The sequence below is a fragment of the Bos indicus x Bos taurus genome, chromosome 13 (genome assembly GCF_003369695.1).
Source record: "Bos indicus x Bos taurus breed Angus x Brahman F1 hybrid chromosome 13, Bos_hybrid_MaternalHap_v2.0, whole genome shotgun sequence".
In the NCBI taxonomy this organism is placed as follows: domain Eukaryota; kingdom Metazoa; phylum Chordata; class Mammalia; order Artiodactyla; family Bovidae; genus Bos; species Bos indicus x Bos taurus.
The window spans coordinates 51,182,459-51,194,734 of NC_040088.1; positions in this window are offsets into that span (position 1 = coordinate 51,182,459).

The following is a 12,276-nucleotide window of genomic DNA, read 5'->3' on the forward strand; positions in this document are numbered from 1 at the left end:
CATGCATGCATGCAAGTTTATTTAGGACAGGAATTTTTACCAATTTTGATCTGCTATATACTCATACTAGGCTAGTGTTTAGCACATAGTAAGAGCTTAGTAATTATTTGTTGAATGAGTAATGACACAATGAATTTACAAATAAACAGAGTGGACTCTCTTTGCAAACTACGACACTGATGCAGAAGTACCAAGATGACAAGCTCTCTGCCCTTACAGGTTATGATCTGGTTGAAGAGACAGATGGAGCCATGGGTCATTTCAGTACAAGTGCAATGAGAAATGTGTGTCCAAGTCATCATGGGGGCAGAGAGGAGAGGTACATGGTCAACCTAGAAGTTCAGGTGAAGTTTCCTGAATAAAAACAGGCACTTTCTTGAGATGAAGAACCTACTCTAGCTAGAGAAATAGAATACTGTTTCAAAGTTGGTTTTTTTTTTTTTTTTCTTTAATATTTATTTTTATTCATTTGGTGGCACTGGGTTTTAGTTGCAGCACATGAGATCTTTAGTTGCAACGTGTGGGATCTAGTTCCCTGACCAGGGGTCAAACCTGGATCCCCTGCATTGTGATCTGTTATCTTAACTACTGGACCACCAAGGAAGTTCCTCTTCCAAAGGTCTTAATAGAATAGACTTTTAAGTTTTGCTCCAAGGTGTGACATCAGCAAGATGGTGGAATGGGAAGTCTCCAGCCCTAGTCTCCCAACAGAAATGCCAATTTAGTAACCATCCACAGACAAGAATGCCTTTGTGAGAATTCCAGAACCCAGGGAGAAGACTACAGCACCCTGATAGACTGTGAAAACTAAAATCAGAAAATCACATTTAAAAGGACAAGAACAGCTTTACTTTGTTTGCAGTGCCCTCACCCCCCGTCCCCACCCCCCACCCCCCACCACCCCAAGCCAGCACATCAGCAGGGAGGAGCCCCTGGGCCTGTGATTTCTCTAGTAGAGAAAAGGAGACCAAGGTACAGATTCAACTTTCCCAGCATTTCAAGGTACTGCTCAAGAGGCCCACTTCTGTCTCACCTCATGCAGAAAACTGAAGACACTGGCACAGCTAGACCACCTAGGATTGTTACAAAGTAAGAAGGGATGGCTAGTGCATACAGATCTCCCACAGCCCACCAACAACCCTGACCACGACCTCCACCAGCCAGCCCCAACCAGCTATAAATCCCACTAGCCAATCCTGTCCAACCACAAACCCCACAGCCACTGTTGAATTACATAACCCAAGGACCCTGGAATTGAAAGACCCTGCCTGTGGATGATCCCAGGATTGGCTCACTGAGAGTGATGAAGTCCTTTCCCTGTTGAAACTCTCTTGAAATGCACAGACACCAGTACAAGGATACAAAGACCACACAGAATCAGGGAAACATGACACCACCGAGGGAAACATAAAACTTCTAGTACATGCGTGCTCAATCACTAAGCCATGTCCCACTCTTTGCGACTCCATGGACTGTAGCCCGCCAGGCTGTCCACGGGATTCTCCAGGTAATAAAAGTGGAGTGGATTGCCATTTCTCTTCTAGAGGATCTCCCCAACCCAGGAATCGAACCCACATTGTCTCCTGCATTGGCAGGCAGATTCTTTACCACTGAGTCACCTAGGAAAATCATAAATTTCTAGTAATTGACCCTGAAGAAATGGAGTTCCACAAACTGACAAAGACTTTAAACTAGTCATCTTAAAAAAACTCAGTGGCTACAAAAGAATACAGATAAACAACTAAATAAAATCAGGAAAAGACAGGAATAAAATGGGATGGAATAACATCAGCAAGATGGCAGTATTAGAATTCCCAGTGCCCATCCTTTCCCAGAAACATCCACTGGAACAACTATCCACATGAATTTATAAAAATACCTTCAGAAGACCTAAGCATTCCAGGTGAGGGATGACAGCACCTGGGCAGAGCACAGAAACGAGAAAAGAGGCATTGAAGATGGTGGGTAAGGTAATGTCACATTATGTCTATGATCCTCCTCTAAACCCAGGCAGCCCATCAGGGAAACAAACATCATCCCTGTGGGAGGGAAGGGAGGTGAGCACCCAGCTCCACCACAGACCCCAGCATGGTCCCTCAGCACCACCATCCCTAGGTGGCTCTTGTGGTGCAAGGTTTCTGATGGGCTCTTGTAAACCCAAGATCCCACCCATCCCAGCACTGGATTGGAATCTGCAGCTCTAGGCACCAAACTGGCCTCTGTGAACCCAGGCTCCAGGCAGGCTCCTATTAATCCAGGCTCCCAGCCAGGCCCAATACTATGTCAGCTATCATAGACCCAGGCTCCCAACCCACCCCAGCACCATGTTAGCTCCATGAAGCCAGATGCTCAGCCCAGAACCAGGCTAGGACTTACAGACCCAGACACTGGGCTCACCCCAGGTCCATAGCACTTAACTGGTTCCATAGAACCAGGATCCAGGCCTGATCCCATGGACTTAGGCACTGGAATTGCCAGCCCAAGGACTTCATCAGAAAGGTCAATCACAGACACCACCCTGTAGGGCTCACCCATAATATTTCACTGGTAATGGGCTTTCCTTGCTGAAGCCACCCTATAAAGACTAGAAGAGGTGTCTACTTCTTCAAATGTACAGAAATCAATACAAAGCCACAGGGTCATTAATAATCAAGGAAATATTATTAACTCCAATGACTGACCCTAAAGAAAGGGAGATCTATGAACTGTTTCACAAACAGTGAAATCCTTCAGTCAGAGTAGTCAAAGAAAAATGAATTAAAAAAAGTGAACAAAGCCTCCAAAAACTGTGGGATACAGAAGCAATCTATACATTACTGGAGGCAAAGAAGAAAAGAGGGAGAAATGACAAAAAGCTTATTAAAAGAAATAATGACTGAGAACTTTTCAAATCTGGATAGAGATCTGGATACCCAAGTTCATGAAGCTAACAGGCAATCCCCAAATTTCAATTCAAAAAATTTTCTCCAAGATACATTATAATAAAACAGTCTAAAGTTGAAGATAGAGACAAATTTAAAAACAGAAAAAGAAAGATTAAGTTCTCACATATAATGAAACCTACTCAAGTCAATCAGTGAATTTCTCAGCTGAAACCTTGCTGACCAAAAGAGAGTAGATGGTATATTCAATGTGTTGGGAAAGAAAACACAAAAACAAAACGAACCAAACAAGAATACTTTACCCAACAAAATTCTCTTTCAGAAATGAAGATTGAGACTTTCCTCAAAAAACAAAATATGAAGGAGTTCATCACCATTAGACCTGCCCAGTGATATACTAAAAGTAGTTCCTCAAGCTTTTTTTTTTCAATAATAATAGGAGATTATCATACTTCATGTTCAACAATGGATGTATCTTTCAGATGGAAAATCAATAATGGAACACTAGACTTGCACAACACTATAAACCAACTTTGCTGTTGCTGTTAAGTTGTTTCAGTCGTGTCCGACCCTGTGCTACCCCATAGATGGCAGCCCACCAGGCTCCCCCGTCCCTGGGATTCTCCAGGCAAGAACACTGGAGTGGGTTGCCACTTCCTTCTCCAATGCATGATAGTGAAAAGTGAAAGTGAAGTCGCTCAGTCATGTCCAACTCTTAGCGACCCCATGGACTGTAGCCTACCAGGCTCCTCTGTCCATGGGATTTTCCAGGCAAGAGTACTGGAGTGGGTTGCCATTGCCTTCTCCATGACTTAACAGCATATACAGACTATTCCAAACCAAGAGCAGTGGAATATATACTCTTTATAAGCATACATGGAACATTTTCTGGGATAGACCACATGGTAAGTCACAAAACAAGTCTCTACAAATTTAAGAATGCTAAAATCTTTTTTACTTTATTTTATTGCACTTTTCAATGAAATAAAACTAGAAATCAATAACAAAAAGAAATTAATAAAACACACAAATACATGGAAATTAATCCATTCTTAACCAACCACTGAGTCAAAGGAGAAGTCAAAGGGAAATTTTAAAATATTTTGTGACAAATGAAAATAATAAAATATACCAAAGCTTAGGGGATATAGCAAAAGCAGTACTGAGAAGGAAGTTTTTAGTGATAAACACATTAAAAAAGATCTCATACAACCTACCTTTAAACCTCAATAAACAGAAAAAGAAACTAAGCTCAAAATTAGCATAAAGAAGCAGATAATAAGGACTAGAGCAGAAATTGATGAAATAAAGAATAGACAACAATACAAAAACAGAGAAAACTAAGAGCTATTTTTAAAAAGATAAACATCATCAATAAACCATTACCTGAACTTACTGTAAAAAAGAGAAAGACTAAAAATCAGAAATGAAAGAGGAGATGTTACTTATGCCACAGAAATTTTAAAAAATCACAAGGGACTATTATGAACAATTACTTATTAACAAGTTGGATAACTTAGAAGACACATTTGAAGAAACCACTAAGACTGAGTCAAGAAGTAGAAAGACTGAACAGATCAATAACAAATAATGAGACTGAATCAATAATCAAGAACCTCCCAACAAAGACCAGGACCAGAAGGTTTCATAGGTAAATTTATCATCAAATATTTAAGAAAAATATGCCAAAGCCTTTGACTGTGTGGATCACAATAAACTGTGGAAAATACTGAAAGAGATGGGAATACCAGACCACCTGATCTGCTTCTTGAGAAATCTGTATGCAGGTCAGGAAGCAACAGTTAGAACTGGACATGGAACAACAGACTGGTTCCAAATAGGAAAAGGAGTATGTCAAGTCTGTATATTGTCTGCTTATTTAACTTTTATGCAGAGTACATCATGAGAAACGCTGGGCTGGAAGAGGCACAAGCTGGAATCAGGATTGCCGGGAGAAATAGCAATAACCTCAGATATGCAGACGACACCACCCTTATGGCAGAAAGTGAAGAGGAACTAAAGAGCCTCTTGAAGAAGCTGAAAGAGGAGAGTGAAAAAGTTGGCTTAAAACTCAACATTCAGAAAATGAAGATCATGGCATCTTGTCCCATCACTTCATGGGAAATAGATGGGGAAACAGTGGAAACAGTGTCAGACTTTATTTTGGGGGCTTCAAAATGACTGCAGATGGTGAGTGCAGCCATGAAATTAAAAGACGCTTACTCCTTGGAAGGAAAGTTATGACCAACCTAGATAGCATATTCAAAAGCAGAGACATTACTTTGCCAACAAAGGTCCGTCTAGTCAAGGCTATGGTTTTTCCTGTGGTCGTGTATGGATGTGAGAGTTGGACTGTGAAGAAAGCTGAGCGCCGAAGAATTGATGCTTTTCAACTGTGGTGTTGGAGAAGACTCTTGAGAGTTCCTTGGACTGCAAGGAGATCCAACAAGTCCATTCTGAAGGATATCAGTCCTGGGATTTCTTTGGAAGGAATGATGCTAAAGCTGAAACTCCAATACTTTGGCCACCTCATGTGAAGAGCTGACTCATTGGAAAAGACTCTGATGCTGGGAGGGATTGGGGGCAGGAGGAGAAGGGGATGGCAGAGGATGAGATGGCTGGATGGCATCATTGACTCAATGGACATGAGTTTGAGTGAACTCCGGGAATTGGTGATGGACAGGGAGGCCTGGTGTGCTGCGATTCATGGGGTTGCAAAGAGTCGGACAGGACTGAGTGACTGAACTGAACTGAATACCAATCCTTCAAACTGTCCTAGAAAATAGAAAAGAGAACATTTCTAAACTCCTTTTATTAGGCCAGCACCACCTTGATAGTAGAGCCAGACAAAAAACAAGAAAAAAAGCACAAAAACTATATAAGCTAATAGTCCTGATTAACATGGATATAAAAAATTCTTAACAAAATATTAGCAAACTTAATTCAATAGCACATTAAAAGCTTCAGGTAGGACTTATCCCTGGAATGTAAGGGTAGTTCAACACATGCAAGTCAATGTGACAACATCACGTTAAGAGAATGAAGGACAAAAATCAGATGATTATTTCAATACATGCAGAAAAAAAGTATCTGACAACATTCAACACTTTTTCATCAGACTTCAAAAAAAAAAAAAAAACATTAAGTGTAGAAGAACTTACCTCAAAACACAAAGGCCCTATATGAAAAACCCACAGCTAACATCATATTCAACAGTGGAAAAACAAATTTTTCTCTCTAAAATCTGGAAGAAGACAACACTTGTCAAGACAGCTATTATAAAGGGAAAAAAATATATAGTTGGTGAGGATGGATATGGAGAACCTGGAATATTTGTTGTACACTGTTGGTGGGAATGTAAAATGGTTTAGCTGCTATGGAAAATAGTATGGAGCATCCTCAAAATATTAAAAGTAAATCTACCACATGACTATGACTTCTGGGACTGAATTGAAATCAGGATCTTGAAGAGGATCCAGCCCCGGCTGATCCAGGGTATTCGAAGCGGGGACGGCGTCGGCGACTTATTTAAATATTAATTAGAGATATAAAGAGTAATAGAATGAGGATAGCTCAGCAGGAAAATTCAGTGGAGAAAAGAGGCTGAGTAGCTTGGTTTACGCGGGAGACCAATAAAACTTCAAGACAAGAAGCTTGCACCACTTACGTAGGCCGCAGGTGTCCTTCTGTTCTCCCAAAGGAGAGGAGACACTGAGGCCTCCCCAGTCAGATCTTAGAAGCCCAGGCAAAGTTAGTAAGCATGGCGGGCTCCGCGCTCCAGATGGAGACTCAGCCAGAGTTTGAGAGAGAGAGAGACATGGGGAGACCAGTCTTTCAAGAAACTGATCCCAATTCTTTATTTTCCAGGGTCTGTTTTTATACACTGAGATGTTATACAAAAGTCACACGGGGAGAGCAGTCCTGACTTTTATTAAAGTCAGGTGCTTCATACAAATGTATACAGAGGTCTTAGGGGTGTGACATCATCTTCTGGCCAGGGGGCCTGCTGACAATTTATGACCCTTTCCTTATGACAGCGGTCAGTCAACCAGAACACTTATTTCTCCAAGGGTGATTATTCTTAAAACAGACGCCACCCAAATAAAGTTACATTCCTATAGGGTGAGGGTGTAGTGGGTTTTAGTTAAGGAAAGAATTTACTTGGCCTAAGGTCTAACGTGATTTATATCAAAGGTTAATACTTATTTCTTCTATATATTCATTAATGTGTGTAAGGGCAGGGGATGTGGAGACTTAGCAGTAAACATTGGCTCAACAAATGAAAAACCCTTCACCAATACAATTTCTAATCAGCCCACCATACTTATACTAAAGGTTTTCTAACTTTTCTAAGGAACCTGTTTTTAGAAGGTTTAACGCATCTCGTGCCTCTCATGGTTGGGAGGCTGTGAGCAATCACATGTGGCCGGACAAGCCTGTCAGGCAGGCTAGAGAACCTTCAGAGGAGTTGGTAAGTTTGGAACACTCCTGTCATGCCCAGGAATTATTATTAACTGGAGCTCTAAGTTAACTCCTTCTCTGAAAGAGGTGGTGGGGGACAGCCCCCCGTAAAGTCAGAGGTGTAGGTGAGAGCACAAAGTAGTGAAATAGGCAGGCTCTGGTTATGGGGGTAGATGCTCGAAAATTTCCAGGGGGACTCCTGAGGCTCGATCCCGCCTTTGCATATGTCGAGCCTCCTTCCTCATGACCTTTGCCACGGGTGGAGTGCCTCCCGCCGGCTCCCCACACCACACTCACCACAGCCAAGAAATGGAAACAACCCAAATGTGCACTAGCAGATGAGTGAATATGGAATGTATACACAATGCAATATTATTCTGCCTTTAAAAAGGAAATCCTACTCTTTGCAACAACACTGAAGACATGATGAATGAAATAAGTCAGTCACAGGAAGACAAATACTGCGTGATTCCTCTTATGTGAGGCATGTAATATAGTCAGATGGAGAGAAGTAGACAATATAACAGTGGTACCTGGAGATGGAGGAGGAAATGGGAAGTTGTCACTCAAGGGTACAGAGCTAGTTATACAAGATGATAAGTTCCACAAATGTGCTCTAAAGCATTGTGCCAGTAGTTAATAATAAAGTACCATGCATTTAAAATTTGTTAAGGTGAATCTCATGTCTAGTGTTTGTATCACAAAAACAAAACAAAGGGACACAAAGAAAATTTGGAGCTGATGGATATGTTCATCACCTTGACTATGGGGATGGTAACATGAGTATATACACATCCAAAGTCATAAAAGGGTAATTTTAATTATATGGGGTTTTTTTTGTGTTTATTACTGCAGTGAAGTTGAAGAAAAAATTTTGTTCCAACACTGAAATGACTATGGCCTGTACCTAACTCCCCAGTTGCAATATTAGCACTTATCTCCTCTTGTAGTACTGAACACCTTACTAAATTCAACCTTGTGCTATAGCTTTAAATGTATGTGTTTTCCTTCCTTACACATTTGTGAACTTCCAAAGGCAGTGACAGGACCTTGCTGTGTTGAAGGGACCCCAATGCCACTCGCGGTTTTGATGATCCACTAGGACGACTCTCAGGGCTCAGTATACTGCACTCATGGCTGTAATTTATTGCACCAAAAGGACTTTAAGCAAAGTCAGAAAAGAAAAAAGGTGCATGGGAGGCTGTCAAGGGAAACCAGGTATGAGCTTCTATGAGTCCTCGAACCAAAGTCACACAGGACGAGTTTAATTCCCCCAGCAACAAGGCGTGACAACACGTGTGTAATGTTGCCAATCAGGAAAGCTCACTACCCATGGTGCCTGGAGCTGATCATGTCCCCAGATCATGTCCTACTTGGCATGTCCCCAGATTCCAGACTCCCAGAAGGAAGCAAGTGATCAGCATAAAACACATCATTTGTGCAAAGTTTGGGCCCAATGTGCCACTCTTCTCCATTCTGAGAATAGTAGGAACCCTCCCCAAATCCAAGCTCCCAAAGCCAGTCAAGGCCAACCTTGGAAAAGGGACCCTCACAAGATGGCAGTCAGGCCCACTATGCCAGATTTTTTTCTGTCCACTTAGTCATTGTTAGATCTCCCTGGTATGCAAACATCTGCTGAATTCCATTTTCCACTTCACATTTTTGCTAAAGCAAGATGATGGGAAATAAATGATCATTTCATGTATACAAAGAACTGTTTCATGTTTTAGAACTGGTCTACATGTGTTTTTAAAAACTTTGTCTTGCCACTCAACATAGTTTTATTTCACCCTTTAATACTTAAGCTTGGATAAACCAATTTTACATAAACAGCTAATCACGATAATAAATATAAAAGTAAACACAAAGTAGTGGTTAAATCACCACCACAGAGGTAATGGCCTGGATATGATTTCTATTTTTAATATCTGTTTGGGATCTGACCTAAGGTATTTAGTCTATAGACCTTCTTCTGTAACGATAACACTTTGAACTTATGTTAACAGTCAGCAGCAGACTGCTAAGTCGATTCTGACTAGTAACAAACTTAGTCTCAATAATAAAGAACTTTGAGTGACTTGGCAGCTCCGCTGGCAGGATCCAGGCCTGGTGATGTCAAAGGATGCTTTGGTAAAAAACTGGAGAATTCTGTCACGAGTCCCTGTGTTTCATCACCAGCCTGGCAGGACTTTTCCTGTGGGACACCATGGCCCTAAAATTATGCTCGAAATAAGATGCTTGTCTTTGAGAATAGAAAAAAGGTGGCTTGACAGATCAACACCATCTCCTTTTCCTTTTTTTTTTTTTTCCTGGACAATGCCAATGACTGCAAAGTATGAAAGCCTGCCTAAATGATTTCCTCAATTGACTCTCTTGTGTGTTTTGAAGAATTCCTATGGACTGTAAGGAAAGCATACAGGTTCTGTGAATTTAGCTTTTCCGTGTGTTCAGGAACACAATATCTAAAATCTGCTCATCTTCACAGCTCCCGACTCTGATGGCAATATTGGGGCAAAAGGGTCCATCAGTGGGATGGGCCAAGCTTAGGGCAACCCTTGATGCCTAGACTGAAAAGTTTTAAACAGATTTTACAGCACAGGGGTTCACAGACAGGATATATAGATGGATTTTAAGTATCTCTGAAACACCTGAAATTATATGCAGCACTCTAGGTGGGGGCATTTTTCTGGGGAGAAGATCCAAAGCCTTCTTTATCTTTTCAAATGTGACTGTGACCTCAGAATGTTTGTGGAAACTCAGGCCAACTGGATAAGGAAACTTAGGCCAAAAGAAGGTTGCATATTGTCAGCATTTTCCAAACCAGTGTTACCAGGAGGATCATCTGGGGCATTTGTTAAATTGCACTTAATTCTCTTCTCCAGGAAATTAAAATTGAATCACTTAAAAAATTTTGAGGGACTCCCCTGGTGGTCCAGTGGTTAGGACTTCACCTTCTAATGCAGGGGGTACGGGTTTGATCCCTGGTCAGGGAGCTAAGATTCCCATATATGCCTCACAGCCCCAAAGCCAAAAAACAGAAATAATACTGCAAAAAAATCAGTAAAGACTTTAAAATTTTAATTAAAAAAATCTTGATATGTATTATGATTCATTGCTTCTATCTCAAAAAGTAAATTAAAACAAGAAGGCAAGTGGTAAACCCCAGTATAGCACGTCAGAAAATTATCAGTAATTATGTTCTATGACATGCTTATCCTTCAGATTCTGTGGAGACACATCCACTGCTGCCCCTATGTTGGGCAAATCCAGAATATTTCACATATTAAGTAAATCAAAATCCTAAAAACTGATGTTTTTCAGATGTCATGAAAAACAATAAATCACAAATTGATGGTTCTGTAACATTCTTTCCCAAATAACCTGTCTGAAATCCTAATCGTCAAGAAATGTCTACTATAGATTTTTCTAGATTCAATCTCAGCAGCACCACCTACTGATAATTTGAATTCAGTACTTTATATAAACTCAGCAATAGGAAAATTAACCAACTAATTGGAAATCACCTAGAACATGCTTGGCTTTTCATAAAATATGTATGATAATTTAACTGACAGAGGAAAGTGTTTTAATATTTTTGCAAGTGGTGAATCAAACTGCATTCAATGACAAGGGTTGCTTCAATCATGCAACAGATTGAATACTTATGTTCCCTGAAAAATTTGTTGGAATTCTAAGCCCCAGGGTGATGGTGTTTGGAGGTAGGGCCTTTGAGAAGTGATTGGGAGAGAGACCCATTGTGAATGGGATTAGTATCTTCTAAGAGAGACGCCAAGGAGCTGTCTCCCTCCTTTCTTTTGCCATGAGAGGTTATCATGAGAAGACAGCTATGAACCAAAAAGCAGGCCCTCACAAACTGAATCTCCTAGCATCTTGACCTTGGACTTTACAGCTTCCAGAGCCGAGAAATAAATTTGTTACTTATGTAATTTCCATCTCCCCTCTGCTACAGTATTTTTTTTTTTTTTGGCTTTGCCATGCAGCATGTGGAATCTTAGTTCCCTGAACAGGGATTGAATCCATGAACCCTTCAGTGGAAGCATGGAGTCCTAACCACTGGATCACCAGGAAAGTCCCCTGGCTATGGTATTATTACAGCAGCCTGAAGGGACAAACACACACCCAGATATGTTTCTACTATGTTGGCTATTCTCCATCCATCTCCTCACCTGTGCTCCCACCATTCTGTATTCCAGTTGGGTTTGGCCAGTGAGATGACTAGCAAGAAATCAGAGGGCAGTGGGAGACACTAGGGTGTTTATTCCTCTCGTCCTTCTCTCCTGACCACTGTGCCATTCATAGCTCTGTCCATCTGTCCCTCCTCCTCTAGTCCAGCTCTCACCTTGTGTTGCTGTGTAACACTTACCCCTCTTGACTCAGAGGTCCTGACAGTAAAGGATGCCTCCATACCCTTGCTGGCTCCTTCAGTCTTCAGTTAAGGAGTTCTTTTGCAAAAGCCTGTTTAGTTGACCTCTTGTGTGTAATCTGACTTTCTGGCAGGCCCCTGACAGGGACACGGAGCTCTCTGGAGACTCATCGTGCTTACTGTAAAACTGAAGTGATCACTTACTCAACACTTAGGTACCTGAGTACAGTGGAAAAGATATTGCTCTAGGTACAATACACATAAAAATATGAAAAAGATTCCACTATTAGGAATCTCCCATTAATGAGAAGTTCATATTAATAGACATACAAGGGGTTTGGGTTGACTGAAAACTTCAATGATTCCACATAACTATTCTAATTTCTATACATAGTATCACTAATCTTAGGTATCAAATAAGTCAGCCTTTTAGCTATCACGTTTAGCTATCACGTTTCCACAGTGCCCTAAAAGAGTTTCACCCAGTTTATCACCATCAGACTGGAACCTTGTGGTTTATTTAAATAATCTTAAATAAGCCAGCTGGAA